A 13,771-nucleotide genomic window follows, 5' to 3' on the forward strand; every position below is an offset into this window, starting at 1 on the left:
GGGCACAAGGCCCCCCCCAGAACCAGTGGAGACTGTTATCCACTTGAGAGACTATGGCTTCGCACTCCCGAGGATAAAGCAGTGGGCAAACCGCCCACTGGAGAGACTTGAGAGACTGTGGCTTTGCACTCCCCAGGATAAAGCAGTGGGCATGGAGCCCCCTCATGCAGCAGTGGCGTTGTGCGTTCATCTGGCTGAGGTGCCCCTCTCCACTTCCCCCTGAGGTGCCTGTTTAATTTTGATCTGATGCCCCTGCAGCGTTCTCTCCGTTCCCAGTCAGGTATCTAGTGTGGGCTTCGCCCATGCATTTTGGGCCCAGTGGTCCACGGACAATGATTGGTGCACTATCCGGACTTGTGTAGTTGGTGTACATAATTGTATTTACTGGATTTTGATCTTTGATAATGAGATTTCACATGATTACATTCGTTCAAATCATTTCCTTTTGTCCTTGCGTTCTTCCAGGGAGTGGGGGGGGGGTGTATGTGTAATGTTGCTGCATTTATTTGTGTGTATGGTGTTGTGGGTGAGGGTGGGGGTGGGGGTGTTGCGTGTGTGTGTAACTCTCTTTTCCCACCCCCCTCCCCTGTGTTGTAGGTGCAGTACTCACCGTGGTCGTCGCCGCCGTCTGCTCCTGATAGAAGAGAAGGAAGACCAGCATCGGCAGTATCTGCAATTCGGGCTCCATGGCCTCCTGGTTCCTCGTGGGGTGTGGAGAGGTGAGTGTTTTCCCTTCTGTGTACTGTTTCTGCCGTGTTTTTGTTCGCGTTGGTTCCGCGCCGGGAAAAGTGGTGGATAGGCCTCTTGTGATACGGTGGGCAGTACACTGTCTTCGGCCTGTCTGTTGGCGGATACCGCTGCGGTGTTTGTTTCTACCACTGTGTCGGTCGGAGTGTTAAAGTGGCTGTCTATGTTGGCAGTTTCCGCCATGGTCATGATTCCATTTTTTTTTTCCCGTCTGACTGCGGTATTATCGCTGCTTTAACACCGACCGCCAGGGTTGTAATGAAGGCCTTAGTCTTCTCCATGCAATATAGTCAGATCCCCGTCCTGTTACTCTACGGTATCACAGCAATGCAAGTATAATGCAGCAAGAATGAGGAATGTAGCTGAGTAGTACTACTGTCTACCCACTGCAGTCTCAGCATTGTAGATGGCAAGTATACAGGGTGAAAGAGTATATAGGCTAAAAAGATTGCCAAAACATTAAACAATTACAGGTAATAGACACAGAAGTACGGCTAAAGCTCGTCACTGGCCATGAGTTAGAAGGACTGTACTGATATCTCACAGACCTACAAGACAGGCTATACATAAGATAAAACCAAAATGATCAATGTTTTAGAGGTTGTGCACTTTGTTGCAGAACACTTTGTATGGCCTATGGAAAAGTTAGAAGGTCATTATTTCTGATTTTCTCTGCCTTCCTAGAATTGCAGTCATGCATTGATGAAGATAAAACATAACTACAAGTACCAGAAAGCAAAGTATAAAATCAGGAATTGGTAAACATCAATATGTGCCTGTGAGGAAGTGGAGGGGATGGTGCAGAGAAATGCATTTGGATTCAGTATCACAATTATTTGAATTTCCTTTAATATGGAAGTAAAAAAACAAAACAAATTTAATGTAGCATTAGCACCAGGGAGGTACCTTGTCAACCAAAAATGGTGCACAACAACGTTTTCATTAAATAACTACACTCCCTCCCACATGCTGTGATGACGGTTAGATGATCTTCTAAGATGCTACTTTCACACATACGACAGTGTAATCACTCAGTGAAGATTTAATTAAGCACAGCTGCTGACACTGTAAATCAATTAAGCTCCACCTGGGATTTAAATAGAGAGAAGTAGTGGAAATGTGAGCTTGCACAACATTTTTAAATTTTAAAGCGTACGCTTCTTCGTTCCTTTTTCCAAAACTGGGACATGTATTTAAATTAGAAAATAATGTTGGGAAAGCCCACCGAAAACATGGACTGTCTGGGTAAAGCTAGAAGAATCTGAATTCTACCAGGCATGCTTCCAGCCAGCCGATTCAACTGAAGTTGTCACTCTTTCAGTTGTAGACAAAATGTGGGAGGCAGCTGATATAGGCATTTCCCAGGTGCTGGCCCTTTACGATCTCTCTACAGCCTTCAACATGGTTGACCATGAGTTACTGATGGGCTGTGTTCAGGCGGCAGGCCTTCAGGATTCAGCACTGGCATGGATCCGATCTTTCCTAAAGGATTGCTGGCAATCTATCTGGCTATTCCCTTTCAAATCCACCAATGTCCAGCTATCGTGTGGGGTTCCTCAGGGGTCTGCCGTGTCCCCCCACCTTTTCAAATTGTATATTCGATCCCGAACACATTCCCTCAAAAAGATGAATGTCAGAATATACAATTACGCGGATGATGTGCAGCTTCTCTTCACCATTGATGATTCCATCGAAGCCCAGGAAACTTTCTGAAATTCTATGATGTTTATTAGAGATTGGACGAACAATGATCATCTGAAACTTAACTAGGCAAAAACAGAGATTGTTATAACTCAAAATTAAATTGTGATATGGAACTCTTCTTTCTGGCCTCCATTTTAATTTTTACATTTTTTTATTGAATTTTTATCAGGTTCCACCAAGATAACAAAAAACATTACAATTCAATACTTTATCTTAAATAACTTTCCCAATAGTTTCCAAAAAGATAACTCTTAATGAATGGAATCAGGCTAGGTAGCCACCCAGATTCGTTTAATGATTTAACCTGAAAAAGATTATACATGCATATCTAAAAATAATTCGCCCCAAATCAGAGAAAACTTTTTACCACCGCTCACTCTCCTAGCATATCTCATTTCCAGATTTCTGACTTGCACCATTTTACTCAGCCATTCTTGAAGGGAGGGAGTTAAATCAGATCGCCAGTTTCTTAACAGGAGAGATCTGGCAATCAAAGTGGCAATAAAAACGAGTTTTTTCCACCTGGGTGGGAGCCTTGCCGCGGGGGTCGAAGCCCAAACACATCAACCAAATACTGGTAGTTATAAAGACCTGAGCAATAGTTGTTAGTATCTTGAATATTCCATCCCAGTATTCCTGTATAAGTCGACATGTACCAATCACACGCATCCAACCAGCCACCCCTACTGCCTTATAGTGAAAACAGAGATCAGGACAGCTAGGCATCACGCGGGATAAGGCTTGCTGGGTTCGATATGAACGAGTTACTTACCTTCGGTAACGCCTTTTATGGTGGATACACTAGCTACCTGTGGATTCCTCACTCATTGAATTTTCCCCCCTGCGCCAGCTTTCGACGGAAATTTTCTTCCTAGCTTCTGCACGTCTACGAGGACGTCACAATTGCCCACGCGACGCCGTCTGACGTCATACAGGCAATAAGAGGTCCTCGCCGACGTCAGTACCAACATTTTTTACGGGCCTCTGAAAGCAATAGACAATTGATACAAATATTTATACAATAATATTTAATTATACCAAATAGTTAAAAACATCAGCTCAAAAATGTCAATATGCAAAATTATATACATACATACTATGTACAGCAATCTCACAAATTCCTTTCTCTACTTTTTTTTTTTTTGTTCATGTACTTATATACATAAATATATACACTATATATGAAAGCCATAAACTACCAAGAGGAGCTCACCCAAGGATAATTTGGTAAGACCAGACAGGCAATGGGGAGGCGGGAGGGACCATGAGGAATCCACAGGTAGCTAGTGTATCCACCAGAAAAGGCGTTACCGAAGGTAAGTAACTCGTTCTTCTGATGGATACAATTACCTGTGGATTCCTCACTCATTGAACAGAGTCCCAAAGCAGTACCGCATTCGGTGGAGGGTGCCTGAATGGTCAAACCAAAAAATCCTGCAGCACCGACCGTGCAAAATGGCCATCCCTCCTAACCTCCGAATCCAAGCAGTAATGCTTTGCAAAAGTGTGGAGGGACGACCAAGTCGCGGCCTTGCAGATGCCACAGGAACACCCCTAGCCAAGGCCGAAGAGGTCGACTTAGCTCTGGTGGAATGAGCTCTTATTCCATCAGGGGGTTCTTTCTTTGCCAGAGAATAACACAGGTTTATGCAAAGAATGACCCACCTGGAGAGTGTTCTCTTGTGGACTGCCCTTCCTCTCCTCTTTCCCACGTACCCGATGAAGAGTTGATCCTCCAATCTAAACTCCTTCGTTCTGTCCACGTAGAAGCTTAGCACTCTTCTCAGGTCTAAACAATGCAATCTTTCTTCCTCTTTCGAAGGATGATGCGGTGGATAAAAAGAGGAGAGAGTAATAGTCTGACCCAAATGGAAGGGTGGAACAACCTTCGGCAAGAAAGCAGCCTTGGTCCTCAACACCACTTTGTCTACATAGAAGGATGTATACAGGGGGTTTGACAGAAAGAGCCTGCAGCTCACTCACTCTTCTAGCTGAAGTAATTGCAACAAGGAAAACAGTCTTCAAAACCAATAACCTTATGGGGCAAGAATGCATTGGCTCAAAGGGTGAGCCCATAAGAAACGTTAAGACTAAATTCAAATCCCACTGAGGCATAATGAAAGGAGTGGGAGGAAACTTATTAATGAGGCCTTTTAAAAATCTTAATACTAAAGGAGATTTAAATAAAGAAGGTTGGTCTGGAAGACACAGAAAGGCTGATAGTGCCGACAAATAGCCCTTGACTGTAGCCACTGCACAACCCCTCTGTGCCAGGGACAACGCAAAAGACAAGACATCTGATAAGTGGGCACGTAAGGGATCAATTTGCTTCTCTCCACACCAATTCACAAATTTAGCCCACCTGCTAGCGTAGATAGATTTAGTGGAGTGTCACCTGGCCGATAAGATAACACCCACTACCTCAGGTGGGAGAGAAAAGGAATTCAGATTGCCCCGTTCAATCTCCAGGTATGAAGGTACAGGCTCTGGAGGTGGGTGTGTAAAACCTGCCCCTGCGATTGCTAGAGGAGGTCTGCCCTGTGAGGGAGACGGAGCAGGGGGCACAGAGAGAGTTGGAGAAGATCTGAATACCACACCCTCCTTGGCCAATCCGGAGCTATTAAGATGACTTGGGCCCGGTCTTGGCGAATTTTCCTCAGAACCCAAGGAATCAAGGGTATGGGGGGAAACGCGTAAAGCAACTGGTCGCACCAGGACATCTGGAACGCGTCCCCCAACGTTCCTTGCACCGGATACTGGAGGCTGCAGAACAACGGGCAGTGCGTGTTCTCCAGAGTGGCAAAAAGATCTACCTGAGGGATTCCCCACATCTGGAAGATTTGCCGGGCTAGATCTGGATGAAGATGCCACTCGTGATCGGTCAAGAAGTGCTGACTGACACTGTCGGCACGCACGTTCAAGACTCCGGCCAGATGGTTTGCTACCAAGCAAATCCGATGGTCCCTTGCCCAGGACCATAGTCGCAGAGCTTCTCTGCAGAGAAGGTACAACCCTACTCCTCCCTGTTTGTTTATATACCACATCGCGGTAGTATTTTCCGTCAGGACCTGAACCGACTGACCGCAAAGGGAAGGGAGGAAGGCCTTGAGAGCCAGAAGTATCGCACGCAACTCTAACAGAATTATGTGAAACATCGGTTCCACTGGAGACCAATGACCTTTGACCTCCAGGTCCCCCAGATGAGCTCCCCCACCCTAGAGTGGAAGCATCCGCTATTACTGTGGTCACCGGCGGAGGCTGCGAGAACTGCCTTCCTTTGGAAAGATTGCCGTCCGCAACCCACCATCTTAGATCCACTGCAGCGTCCCTAGAGATCTTTACCGATCCCTCGAGATCTCCTTTGTGCTGAGACCACTGCTTTCGGGGGCACCACTGAAGAGCCCTCATGTGCCAGCGAGCGTGAGTGACCAACAGAATGCAAGAAGCAAACAGACTGAGCAGACGTAGGACCTTGAGGACTGGAATGACCGCTCCACTTTGAAATATTGTAACCAATGCCTGAATGTCCTGAATCCGCTGAGGCGGAGGAAAGGCGCGATTCAATGTTGTATCCAGTGCTGCCCCTATGAACAGAAGGCGCTGAGAGGGCTCCAGGTGAGATTTGGGCACATTCACCGAAAAACCCAGGTCGAACAACAACTGGGTTGTCGAATGCAGGTGACAGAGCACAAGCTCCGGAGACTTGGCTTTGATCAACCAATCGTCCAGGTAAGGAAATATCGCTATCCCCTTCCTTCTGAGCTCTGCTGCAACCACCAACATCACCGTTGTGAAGACACGAGGTGCTGACGTGAGACCAAACGGAAGGACCGCAAACTGATAGTGCCGCGATCCCACCACAAACCGGAGATACTTCCTGTGCGACTTGAGTATCGGGATATGAAAGTAAGCATCCTGCAAGTCGAAAGACACCGTCCAATCTCCTTCATTCAACGCCAAAAGCACCTGAACCAAGGTCAGCATCTTGAACTTTTCCTGTTTGAGGAACCAATTCAAAATCCTCAGGTCCAGGATTGGCCTCAACCGACCATCCTTCTTGGGGATCAGGAAGTATCTTGAGTAACAACACTGACCCCTCTCCTGCTCTGGAACCAACTCCACTGCACCCTTTGAAAGGAGGACTAGAACCTCCTGTTCTAGTAACAGGAGATGCTCTTCTGAACAGTAGGATGGGTGGGGCGGGATGGGGGGGAGGAAACTCCCGAAAGGGATGGGCATAGCCTTTCCCCACAATGCTGGTGACCCATGAGTCTGATGTTATATCCTCCCACTTGTGGAGAAAGTTCAATAACCTCCCCCCTACAGGAGTGGTATGTGAAGGAATTGGTGGAAGACTAAAGCTGCTTCCCATGCTGCACCCCTTCAGAGGAAGAGGAAGAGGCAGAGTGCTGCTGGGCGGCTCCTCTGGTTCGGACCCTACCCCTCCCCCTGTATGATCTATAGGGGAGAGCAGTGGCGGGTTGCTGTTGAAATCTGCCTCGAAAGGAGGAGGATGAGCCATGACCAAACCCCCTAAATCTTCTGAACAGTCTCGAAGAAGCAGAAGAGGAGGCCTGCAAGCCTAATGACTTTGCCGTAGCCCTACTCTCCTTAAATCTCTCAAGGGCAGAGTCCGCCTTGGATCCAAAAAGTTTATCCCCATCAAAGGAAAGATCCAGCAGGGCTGACTGGACATCAGATGAAAATCCAGAGGAACGAAGCCAGGCCTGTCTCCTCGTAGCAACAGCAGTGCCCATAGCCCTGGCCACAGAATCAGTAGTGTCCAGCCCCGACTGGATTAATTGGGTTGCCGCAGCTTGAGCATCTGAAACCAGACTCAATACCTCCTGAGGCACCTCCGTATGGGACAACTTTATCTCTTCCTAATGGCCTAGATGTATCTGCCCAAAATGCATGTGGCATTAGTAGACTTGAGAGCCATACTGCATGATGAGAAAGCTTTCTTGGAAGATTGGTCCATTTTCTTTGAGTCTCTGTCCGAAGGCACCCCCAGAAAAGAGCCTGGGGCAATACGAGATGAACATGAAGCCTGAACCACCAGGCTCTCTGGGGTCAGGCGCCTAGACAAAAAGCCTGGATCCGCCGGAGCCACACGATACCTGCGTGACACTGATCTATTAACGGCCGCAGATGACACCGGCTTCTTCCAGATCTCTAAAATTGGTTGTAACAGAGCCTAATTAAATGGCAGAAGTGGCTCCGCAACCATCGAACCAGGATGTAATACCTCAGTCAATATATTGGGTTTAGATTCAGACACCGGTAAGGGAAGGTCCAAAAAGTCAGCTGCTTTCCTTATTACAGAGAGGGATGAAGCAGCCTTCTCTGTATATTCTCCTGGAGATGTTAAGTCCCATTCTGGAGAGGTGTCTATGCCACTTGCCGTATCCAAACCCTGGAGATCTCCCAGAGGTTCTTCAATCTCCCCTTCCTCCAGGGCTTTCTTCCGATACTCCTGCTCCTCAAGGAGGCGAAGAGCAAGCCTTCTTGAATGTAGCCTGGCTTCAATCCTTGGCGTCGACATGGCGTCAGCCGACGTCGATGCCGGACGCCGATCCTCGGATCAGTCTGACGCCGGATCCATCGGCGCCGTGGACTTCTTCGGCGCCGTATGAGGCAAAGGATAAACAGGAGAACTCTCCGGCGCCGGACCAGCAGATCTACTCGGCGTCACAGGCTGTGAATTCGACGCCAAAGGAACCGGCGCCGAGCCAGCACCTCCCATTGGAAGGAAGGGCATGAAAGGTGCCGGTCGTAATGGAGCCGGAGCACCCATATTGAAGGCCAATGGCCCGAAGGACCAGCTGGTCCACCACCTGGAGCCATTTGTTGAAAAATGGCAAACATCGCATTTAAAAGTGCGGAATTGTCAGCACCTGGGGCCGGGAAAGCCGGATACTGCGGAGCCTGGGCTCGAGGTGACATCGGCGCTGGCCCCGGCATCTGAGAAGCCGGAGAGAACTCCTGACGTTGAGGAACCTCAAAAACAGATGGTGGATTCAAAGGCGGCGGCGGCGAAGCCGGTGATGCAGGAGGCGTCTGCGGAGTGATGGTGGGACTAACCTCCCATGTCTTTCGGCGTCGAACAGAAGGCGACCTCGAGCACGACCGCTCCCTACTTGACTGGAGCCGAGATTTGCGACGACGCCGGGAGTCACGATGACGCGGATGGGACTTCGGAGAAGATGACTTGCGCCGATGCCGCTTCTCCCTCTTCTTGGATTTCGCCAAAAAGAGTTTCGCCTCACGCTCCTTCAACGCCTTCGGGTTCATCCGTTGACAGAAGTCACATTTCTCCACGTCGTGGTCGGAGCTGAGACACCACAAACAGTCTACATGTGGGTCTGTCACCGACATTTTGCCACCGCACTCCCTGCAGGGCTTAAAAGCCGACTTTCGTTGAGACATGCTTTCTTTTCGAAGAAAGAAACAGTAACAGTAACTACGCAGAGTAGAAACAGTAGCTCCCTCGAAGAATAACCGTTGTTAGAAGGCACGGAAAAAAGGGAACTGACGTCGGCGAGGACCTCTTATTGCCTGTATGACGTCAGACGGCGTCGCGTGGGCAATTGTGACGTCCTCGTCGACGTGCAGAAGCTAGGAAGAAAATTTCCGTCGAAAGCTGGCGCAGGGGGAAAATTCAATGAGTGAGGAATTCACAGGTAGTTGTATCCATCAGAAAATAGCCATTTACTGAAAAATATCATCCAATGTCAATTCGCACCTCTAAGTACTGTGAAGTTTAAATGATTGATCCTCTCCCAGCACTCCCTTGACAGGTCGAGACCCTCCTGGCGGGCCCATTTTCTCGCCGCCTTTGCCCCAAGATCAGCCTTATCCTACTCTAGGAGTAACCTTCTCCATGCACCCGCATGAATGGGCGAAACAGACTCCAGTTTCTTGAAAAAGTATGGATGTTAATACACAAGGGATGGCCGAAAACAGAAAGTTAAATAATGGTAATATAGACATTTTGATCAGTGCAATTTGGCCTAGTATAGAGAGGGGGAGAGGCCCCCAGCTTGCAAACAGGGCCTGGGTTTTCAAGAGCAAAACAGTGTAGTTAAAATCATACAGGTCTCCTATGTCGGCTGAAACGTTAATCCCAAGGTATCTCTTTGGCCTAGTATTCACACAGTGCTTTAATTCGGGGAGCAGTCTAATAGAAGAAGTACCACACAAAATAATATCAGTCTTACTCATATTAATCTTGTAGCCACCAATTTGCTCAAATTCAGCAAAAACCTTAAAAGCCGCTTCCTGGGAGGATTATTCTTCATCTAAAAATATAATAATATCATCAGCATAAAGTTTGATCTTCCCCATTGACTTCAACAGGGGATGAATCCGATTATTTTGTCTGATTTTAATCGCTAAAGGCTCAATGAAGAGAGCACAGAGAATAGGGGAAAGGGGGCACCCATGCCGGGTCCCACGTCAAACTTGAAGTTGACCAACACAAGCAGAATTAATTATGATATTGGCTTCAGAGTTTAGATACAGCCTTTGAATTAATGCAGAGACCTGAGAGGGCACCTTATAGCTAGACAATATTGCAAACAGTCTGTCCCACAAAACAAAATCAAATGCTTTTTCCGCATCTAATAAAAGAATGATGGCAGAAATTTTATTAGAGGCGAAATAATCAAAAGCCTCGGCTAAATAGTGCATATTGGTTGCAAGTTGCCGACCAGCAATAAACCTGTTCTGATCGGGGTGCACTAGTTTATTGACAACCCCGTTAAGCCTGTTAGCCAGAAGTTTTGTGATAATCTTATAGTCTGTATTTAGCAAAGAAATTGGATGATATGCATTAGGGTCTTCCCTGTCCTTATTCTTTTTGGGAAAGCTAACCACATTGCCTGAGTACCAAGAATTGGGGATCTGCTCGCCCTTAAACAAGCCATTAATTAAAGACAAAAAATCGTCGATAAATACCTTTATGAAACCTTTATAAAATTCAGCCGGAAAGCCATCAGGTCCACAAGCCTTCCCCATGGGAAGGTTCTCGACAACCTCAAGGAGTTCTAACTTCGTAAATGGCTGTATTAGAGCATCACTCTCTTCTTCTGTGAGACTAGGAATATCCAATTTCCCCAAGAAATCCTTAATGGTCTTAAGGTCAATATCCTGAATTTGGCTGTAAATATGCCTATAATGTTCTAGCATGATTTTATCCACAACTCTGGGGTCAGTATGCCTAACCCCGGTGACAGGGCACCTTAATGCATGTATCATATTGCTAGCACTTCGATCTCGAGCTTGCCAGGCCAAAAATTTACCTGTAAAATTACTCTCTTCATATACCTTTTGTCTATAGGTCTGATATCTTATGTCAACCTTCTTAAAAAGATTATTGGCCAGGGCCTTTTCAGCTAATTCAAAAGACTGTCTATCGCTTTCCGTGGGGGCGTGAAGGTAAATAGTTGAACACCTCTGCACTGCTTCTTCCAGAGCCATGGCTTGTTGTCTCTGAGAAGATTTATCTGCTGCCTCCTTAGCGATTACCAAGCCCCTGAAAAAGGCCTTAAACGCATCCCAAACCATAGCTAGATTTGAAGATCCCTGATTGTGTATGAAAAATTCACTTATTTTGACCTTAGAGACCTGTACCCATCCCTCCTCTTGAAGGAGTTGCTGGTTAAACACCCATCTTCTAGGCTGAGGCATGGAGAATTCTGAAAAAAGAGACACTTCATTTCTGGCCTCCATTGATCGGCATCTCTCCCCAACCTAAGCACTCAATAAAAAGTCTAGGAGTCTTCGTCGACAAACATTTGTCGATGAAACCCAAAGTAGGAGCAGTCATATCACCCTGCTTTCTACAGCGGGCGAAAATTAAGATCAACAAGTTCCTCACTGTTGAAGCCCTAGTTCAGATCATTCTTGCCTTAGTCATCTCATGAATCGACTATGCAAACGCTCTCTCTTTGCCTTCCTAAATGTCTTTCTCAGACTCCCACTTGTACAAAATCAAGCAGCTACTCTTATACTCTTTTTTTGTCTTGTAATTTTTTATTGAAGAAACATAACAATAGTGATGTGTGGGTACATTGACCCATTGAACAGTGCAGTGAATCCTAATTTGTTTTAATGGGATAACAGGAGTCACCTTAGCCTTTGGCTTGCAGACTCGTGCCCCCGTCACCTAGTGACTTTTAACCTACTTAGCTTGCTCTGTCTTAGCCCATTTAATTATTTAATTCATCTAAGATGGCTGCCTTGTTTGTAGTTAGGCCACTTGTTATGCTTTGCATTATCAGTGCCACCGCGCTAAGGCGTCAAGATCAAGCAACAAAGACAAGCAAACAGTAGGTGTTCACACTTAGGGATTTTCCCGCTTTATACTTTCAAGGGATTGTTTATAATAATTGCCGTTCCAAGCATGTCTGTTATCTATTGTTTGGGAACACACCTAAGTCAAGGGTCCTGGTAGATCTGTATAAATACATCGCACTTTAGACAGATAATCAGAGGGATTCCGACCAGAGGGCATCGCCACCATCGCTGATATCGATGCTGCATGTCGTCTTGACGCTGACCCAGTCTTCGTGTGCCTGCGGAGTCTGAGAAAGAGACCTCATTCCAAGGTAACGAGGGTTGGGGGCTCCTCTCAAAAACATAGCATTGGCAGATTAGGTTTAACAAACCCAGCTCTCCTTTAGGTAGGAAGTTAGGCCTATCATGTTAGGGTATTAGGGCATATTACACCCCTTACGTCTTTTACATGCTATTGAAAGATAATGGGGGTCTTTGTAATAATGACTCTCTTCTTCACAATTCTGTTTCTTGCACTGTTCATTATCCTAATCATTGCAGCCCATGCAACATATCGCAAATTGCAGTTGTGTTAAATAAAAACTATTGAAACTTTACTGCATCTTTGTAATTGCCTGTGTTTGGTTGAGACATGATGTATCTGTGAGAAAGGGGTAATCTCCGTTTAACCACGACACTCCCTAAGATATCTTACTCTCGAGTCCATGCGTAAAGGCTACCACAAATCACCTTTTACTATTGTGTTTGTTGAGGTGCTGCCAGTGAGCCAGAAGGGTTGGGACGACAGCTGCGACTTGTTGTAGGATAGGCATAGTCATCTACAAACAAAAGTACTGCAATCCTTAAACTAGCAGTCTTGCCTGGAGCAAGAGTCCAAACTACGACATGGCGTCACCAACTATGGTGTTTAGGCACTAATTTACGGATACCCGACTATCACCATCTCCCAGACAACAGGTACCCTAAGTACCATTATACAGAGACGTCCATGGTCATTGGGAAAATTGCTCCTCAGCTGAAAAGGTAACACCTGATTAAGCTGTAGGTTGTTTGAGCTCGAACTCATAAAAGGACTATACTCCCCATTTTGGTGTTCCGTTTTTCTAAACAAATATGGCTAACGCCATTGACATTCCTGAGAATGTTAGACAAGCACTAACACAACACTTACTATTGCATTGCCTTACACATGAGGGCAGGGATGTTACTCTAATAATAGAAGCTAATGAAGCATACCAAACAGAAACATTTTATTGTTGTGTCACCTTTCCCGAGGAGGACCAAAGAACACATACATCCACACATATGAAATTGCAAATGTACCTCAACGGTACCGAGCATACCAGTATGATGAAACATCGCTCACATACCAAGAGCATCAGAACTGGTTTGGAGGCGCCCTACCACATGTATTACAAAGAGTGAGGCTAGGTCCCTTCAGTAATGATGGACCAACGTGGCCTATGTTTGCCACATACACACCTCACCCAGGCATACAAAATATGGCAATAGCAGATCTGAGAGATTTGTATAATGAATTAGTGACATTATATAGACGAGTAGTTCAGTTCGTAATGCGAACTTTGAACACCACACCAGCACGTCCAGCACCGCCAGCACCTGGTGGTTACCAATTGGCTACTGGGATTAATCTACAAACAGTGCATAATATCTTGTGTAAAGTACCCATAGAACGGGAAAAAATACTGTTCTGGACTGCCCAGAAAACTAATCAGCTGAAAGCTGTGTTTCCCCACATGGGACCACAGGAAAAACATAGACTGCTCACTATGTGCTTGCCCTTTGGGATGGTTCCCTCAGTAGATAACTACGCCACATGGGGTACAGTCTTCGCTGCTATTTACACTACCACACAAGGTACCCCAGCACTTGCCAATTTACCGGAGGTGTTCAAACAAGTACAAAATGAGCACGGGCTGCACCAGCCTTGGATTTGGGGATGAAATTAATGCGTAACTTTGACGCGGTTTCCTCAATAATACTGAGTAATATTAAAGGG

The sequence above is a fragment of the Pleurodeles waltl genome, chromosome 9 (genome assembly GCF_031143425.1).
Source record: "Pleurodeles waltl isolate 20211129_DDA chromosome 9, aPleWal1.hap1.20221129, whole genome shotgun sequence".
Taxonomy (NCBI): Eukaryota; Metazoa; Chordata; class Amphibia; order Caudata; family Salamandridae; genus Pleurodeles; species Pleurodeles waltl.